This window comes from Pseudophryne corroboree, chromosome 3, assembly GCF_028390025.1.
Source record: "Pseudophryne corroboree isolate aPseCor3 chromosome 3, aPseCor3.hap2, whole genome shotgun sequence".
NCBI classification, from domain to species: Eukaryota; Metazoa; Chordata; class Amphibia; order Anura; family Myobatrachidae; genus Pseudophryne; species Pseudophryne corroboree.
Genome location: NC_086446.1, coordinates 797,635,416 through 797,641,629, shown reverse-complemented (window position 1 = coordinate 797,641,629; position 6,214 = coordinate 797,635,416). Strand labels below are relative to the sequence as shown.

The 6,214-nt window shown below is 46.3% G+C and overlaps 1 pseudogene; it reads left to right on the top strand.

Annotated features, from left to right (window-relative positions):
• The first annotated feature begins 4,599 nt into the window (after positions 1 to 4,599).
• On the top strand, positions 4,600 to 4,718 carry LOC134896619 (5S ribosomal RNA; annotated as a pseudogene).
• Positions 4,719 to 6,214: the final 1,496 nt, after the last annotated feature.

The window sequence follows — 6,214 nt, the reverse complement described above, 5'->3', positions numbered from 1 at the left end:
GGGGCCGACACCAGAGTGGATGGATAGGTGGAAGGTATTAACCGACAGTGTCAACTCCTTACATAAAAGGCTGGGTGACGTAACAGCTGTGGGACAGCCGGCTTCTCAGCCCGCGCCTGCCCAGGCGTCTCAAAGGCCATCAGGGGCTCAAAAACGCCCGCTACCTCAGATGGCAGACACAGATGTCGACACGGAGTCTGACTCCAGTGTCGACGAGGTTGAGACATATACACAATCCACTAGGAACATCCGTTGCATGATCTCGGCAATGAAAACTGTGTTACACATTTCTGACATTAACCCAGGTACCACAAAAAAGGGGTTTTATGTTTGGGGAGAAAAAGCAGACAGTGTTTTGTTCCCCCATCAGATGAGTGAATGAAGTGTGTGAAGAAGCGTGGGTTCCCCCGATAAGAAACTGGTAATTTCTAAAAAGTTACTGATGGCGTACCTTTTCCCGCCAGAGGATAGGTCACGTTGGGAGATATCCCCTAGGGTGGATAAGGCGCTCACACGTTTGTCAAAAAAGGTGGCACTGCCGTGTTAGAATACGGCCACTTTGAAGGAACCTGCTGATAAAAAGCAGGAGGCTATCCTGAAGTCTGTATATACACACTCAGGTACTATACTGAGACCTACAATTGCCTCAGCATGGATAGTGCTGCTGCAGCGTGGTCTATTACCATGTCAGGACAGGGATACTATTTGCTAACCATAGAGCATATTAAAGATGTCGTCTTATATATGAGGGATGCACAGAGGGATATTTGCTGGCTGGCATCCAGAATTATTGCAATGTCCATTCTGCCAGGAGGGTTTTAGGGACCCGGCAGTGGACAGGCGATGCTGACTTTAGAAGGCACATGAAGATTCTGCCTTTTAAGGGTGAGGTATTGTTTGGGGATGGTCTCTGGGACCTCGTATCCACAGCAACAGCTGGGAAGGAAAAAATTTACCTCAAGTTTTCCTCACAGCCTAAGAAAGCACCGTATTATAAGGTACAGTCCTTTCGGCTTCAGAACAGCAAGCGGGTTAAAGGCGCTTCCTTTCTGCACAGAGACAAGGGAAGAGGGAAAAAGCTGCACCAGACAGCCAGTTCCCAGGATCAAAAATCTTCCCCCGCTTCCTCTGAGTCCACCGCATGACGCTGGGGCTCCACAGGTGGAGCCAGGTGCGGTGGGGGTGCATCTCGGGAACCTCAGCGACCGGTGGGCTCGCTCACAGGTGGATCCCTGGGTTCTGCAAGTAGTATCACAGGGATACAAGCTGGAGTTTCGGGGCGACTCCCCCTCGCCGTTACCTCAAATCAGCCTTGCTTGCTGCCCTCGTGGAGAGGTAGTACTGGCGGCAATTCACAAGCTGTACTTCCAGCAGGTGATAATCACGGTACCCCTCCTTCAACAAGGCCGGGGTTACTATTCCACAATGTTGTGGTACCGAAACCAGACGGTTCGGTGAGACCCATTCTAAAATTGAAATCCTTGAACACTTATATACGAAGGTTCAAGTTCAAAATGGAATCGCTCAGGGCGGTTATTGCAAGCCTGGACGAAGGGGATTACATGGTATCACTGGACATCAAGGATGCTTACCTGCATGTCCCCATTTACCCTCCTCACCAGGAGTACCTCAAAATTGTGGTACAGGACTGTCATTACCAATTCCAGATGTTGCCGTTGGTCTGTCCCCGGCACCGAGGGTATTTACCAAGGTAATGGCCGAAATGATGTTACTCCTTCAAAAAAAGGGAGTTATACTTATCCCGTACTTGGACGATCTCCTTATAAAGGCGAGGTCCAGGGAGCAGTTGTTCGTCGGAGTAGCACTATCTCGGGAAGTGCTACAACAGCACGGCTGGATTCTGAATAGTCCAAAGTCGCAGCTGGTTCCTACGACGCGTCTACTGTTCCTGGGTATGGTTCTGGACACAGAACAGGAAAAAGGGTTTCTCCCGGAGGAGAAGGCCAAGGAGTTGTCATCTCTAGTCAGAGACCTCCTAATACAAATACAGGGTCAGTGCATAAATGCACGCGAGTCCTGGGAAAGATGGTAACTTCTTACGAAGAAATTCCATTGGGTAGGTTCCATGCAAGGATCTTCCAGTGGGATCTGTTGGACAAGTGGTCCGGGTCGCATCTTCAGATGCATCGGCTGATAACCCTGTCTCCATGGGCCAGGGTGTCGCTGTTGTGGTGGCTGCAGAGTGCTCTTCTTATAGAGGGCCGCAGATTCGGCATACAGGACTGGGTCCTCGTGACCACAGATGCCAGCCTTCGAGGCTGGAGGGGGCAGTCACACAGGGAAGAAACTTCCAAGGACTATGGTCAAGTCAGGAGACTTCCCTACACATAAATATTCTGGGACTAAGGGCCATTCACAATGCCCTAAGTCAGGCTAGACCCCTGCTTCAACACCAGCCGGTGCTGATCCAGTCAGACAACATCACGGCGGTCGCCCATGTAAACCAGCAGGGCGGCACAAGAAGCAGGATGGTGATGGCAGAAGCCACAAGGATTTTCCGATGGGCGGAAAATCATGTATTAGCACTGTCAGCAGTGTTCATTCCCGGAGTGGACAACTGGGAAGCAGACTTTCTCAGCAGGCACGACCTCCACCCGGGAGAGTGGGGACTTCATCCAGAAGTCTTCAAAATGATTGTACACCATTGGGAAAGGCCACAGGTGGACATGATGGCGTCCCGCCTCAATAAAAAGCTAAAAATATATTTGCGCCAGGTCAAGGGACCTTCAGGCGATAGCTGTAGACGCTCTGGTAACACCGTGGGTGTACCAGTCGGTGTATGTGTTCCTTCCTTTGCCTCTCATACCCAGGGTATTGAGAATACTAAGGAGAGGAGTAAGAATTATACTCGTGGTTCCGAATTGGCCAAGAAGAGCTTGGTACCCGGAACTTCAAGAAATTATCTCAGAGGACCCATGGCCTCTGCCGCTCAGACAGGACCTGCTACAGCAGGGGCCCTGCCTGTTCCAAGACTTACCACGGCTGTGTTGGACGGCAGGGCGGTTGAATACCGGATCCTAAAGGAAAAGGCATTCCGGAGGAAGTCATTCCTACGCTGATTAAGGCTAGGAATCACCACATATGGCAAAAATATGTTGCTTGGTGTGAGGCCAGGAAGGCCCCAATGGAGGAAATTCAACTGGGTCGATTTCTGCACTTCCTACAGTCAGGAGTGACTACGGGCCTAAAATTGGGTTACGTTAAGGTCCAGATTTCGGCTCTGTACATTTTCTTCCAAAAAGAACTGGCTTCACTGCCTGAAGTTCAGACTTTGGTTAAGGGAGTGCTGCATATTCAGCCCCCGTTTGTGCCTCTAGTGGCACCGTGGGATCTCAACGTGGTGTTGGATTTCCTGGAACCGCATTGGGTTGAGCCACTTAAATTCGTAGAGCTAAAATACCTCACGTGGAAAGTGGTCATGCTGTTTGCCTTGGCATCAGCCAAGCGTGTATCAGAATTGGCGGTTTTGTCATGCAAAAGCCTTATCTGATTTTCATATGGATAGGGCGGAATTGAGGACTCGTTCCCAATTCCTTCCTAAGGTGGTATCCGCTTTTCATGTGAACCAACCTATTGTGGTGCCTGCGGCACCACATAGTCAGGAACGAACTGCCATTTCAGGACTTTGGTCACTAAAGATATTGTCCCGGCCTCACTCCTGATATATCAGCGCCTATTTATATGCAGGTTTTTTACATGAGTAGAAAGCTATTTTGTATATCATAGCTAAATACATTGTAAAATTTACTTAGCATATGTTTTTTCTGTGGGGTTCGCTTTCTATGTGCCTTTTGGGTTCATTCTGGCTTCCTTTGTCTGTCTGTCTGTTACATGTTAGACAGATATGCTATAGACACACTGTGGATACATGCAAAATAGTTATTGTGGTAACAATTTTGTTTCAAAGACAGTACTTATACCATGCTAGGCACTATTGTACTAATTAGCCTTTACATGGACAATTGAGACTGCTACATATCTTGCTTACTTTCTAAGTCTGCCTTTTTCTTTCTCTAAGCTAAAAAATTTCTATATCATTCTATGTCCACCCTTTGTCCTACAGTATCTATTATGGTATGGTAGGAGACAAGTGGAAATATTGTAGATCTTTTTCTTTCCCCTTTTTTCAGCTTTATTTGCATTGTACATAATGTTAAACAGACTTATGTTTCGGAGTTTATAATATGACTGTCACAATAATCTCTTTTTCCCTTTAATGATTAATAGGGAGATCCAATTAACAATAGAGATGATTTCTCTCTGGATCATATACAAACATTGCGGCATGTCATCAGTATAACAGTGTTCTATACCTGCCTTACCCATTACAGAAACCCACGTTTAAAGGTGCTGCACAGCACACAATGAAACATACAGGCATTCTCTGCTGGCCAAGAAATTTTTGACCACATGATTTAAACCTACGTATACCTACATATTTGGGATACATTTTGGTGCAATGACGGTCAAACATATATTGTCTCTTTAGAGATCATTTGGTCAATTCGGTAACAAGGTGTTTACCAATAACTTCCTACCAGCTATATATTAGCGGTAGAACTTGCCTCACCAATGCCAATCTACTACCATACCACACCGCGCATGCCCAATCTCATCTGATCTTGGAAGCAATACGGTGTTGGGCCTGGTCAGTACTTAGGTGGTGGACCACTAAGGAATACCAGGTGTTGTAGGTTCTTTTGACGGCACTACATTGGTCATAGCACCTACTTTATATATTTATATATTTATGCATTCTGGGCCTGTTAAATAATGCCTTGTATATTCATCAATATTTTCACAGTTTAGCTTTACCAGGTGGCTTACATTGTATAGCCACTTATTACTGAAATAATATATTTTCTGGTGTACCTATATTTTAGTACAATATAATTAAAGGTTACGTTTTAAATTACTTCATTTCTTACATTACTGCCTATTATTCAAATCGTATTTGTTTCCAAGTGGGAGTGCTCCCAACAAAGGTCACTTTTTTCTGTTTCTTTTCCCTTTACCATATATGTATTGGACCTATGGGAGCACCATCGACAATCACTGTTAATATCTACATATAAAAAAATTCTTTCTATTGGTAGATGGTGATAAATTCCAGAACTACTTTCTGGTTGGTCGGTTATCTTGGAAACCTCTTGCAAAAATTTCAAAATAAAAACCACTCAATCCTGTGCGGCATCCTTAATCCAACTCTTTATTGTCCTTCCTTATTGTGTCAGCTCTTTCGGGCACAGTATCCTAACTGAGGTCTGGAGGAGGGTCATAGGGGGAGGAGCCAGTGCACACCAGGTAGTCCTAAAGCTTTCTTTAGTTGTGCCCAGTCTACTGCGGAGCCGCTATTCCCCATGGTCCTTACGGAGTTCCCAGCATCCACTACGGACTACGAGAAATAGATTTACCGGTGAGTAAAATCTTATTTTTTCCCCCATCAGATGAGTTGAATGAAGTGTGTGAAGAAGCGTGGGGTTCCCCCGATAAGAAACTGGTAATTTCTAAAAAGTTACTGATGGCGTACCCTTTCCCGCCAGAGGATAGGTCACGTTGGGAGATATCTCCTATGGTGGATAAGGCGCTCACACGCTTGTCAAAAAAGGTGGCACTGCCGTCTCAGGACACGGCCGCCTTAAAGGAGCCTGCTGATAGAAAGCAGGAGGCTATCCTGAAGTCTGTATATACACAATCAGGTACTATACTGAGACCTGCAATTGCTTCAGCATGGATGTGTAGTGCTGCTGCAGCGTGGTCTGATACCCTGTCAGATAATATTGATACCCTCGACAGGGATACTATTTTGCTAACCATAGAGCATATTAAAGACGTCGTCTTATGTATGAGGGATGCACAGAGGGATATTTGCCGGCTGGCATCTAGAATTAATGCAATGTCCATTTCTGCCATGAGGGTATTATGGACCCGGCAGTGGACAGGTGATGCTGATTCTAAAAGGCACATGGAGGTTTTGCCTTATAAGGGTGAGGAATTGTTTGGGGATGGTCTCTCGGACCTCGTATCCACAGCAACAGCTGGGAAATCGACATTTTTACCTCAGGCTCCCTCACAACCTAAGAAAGCACCGTACTATCAGGTACAGTCCTTTCGGCCTCAGAAAGGCAAGCGGATCAAAGGTGCTTCCTTTCTGCCCAGAGGCAGGGGGAGTGGGAAAAAGCTGCACCAGACA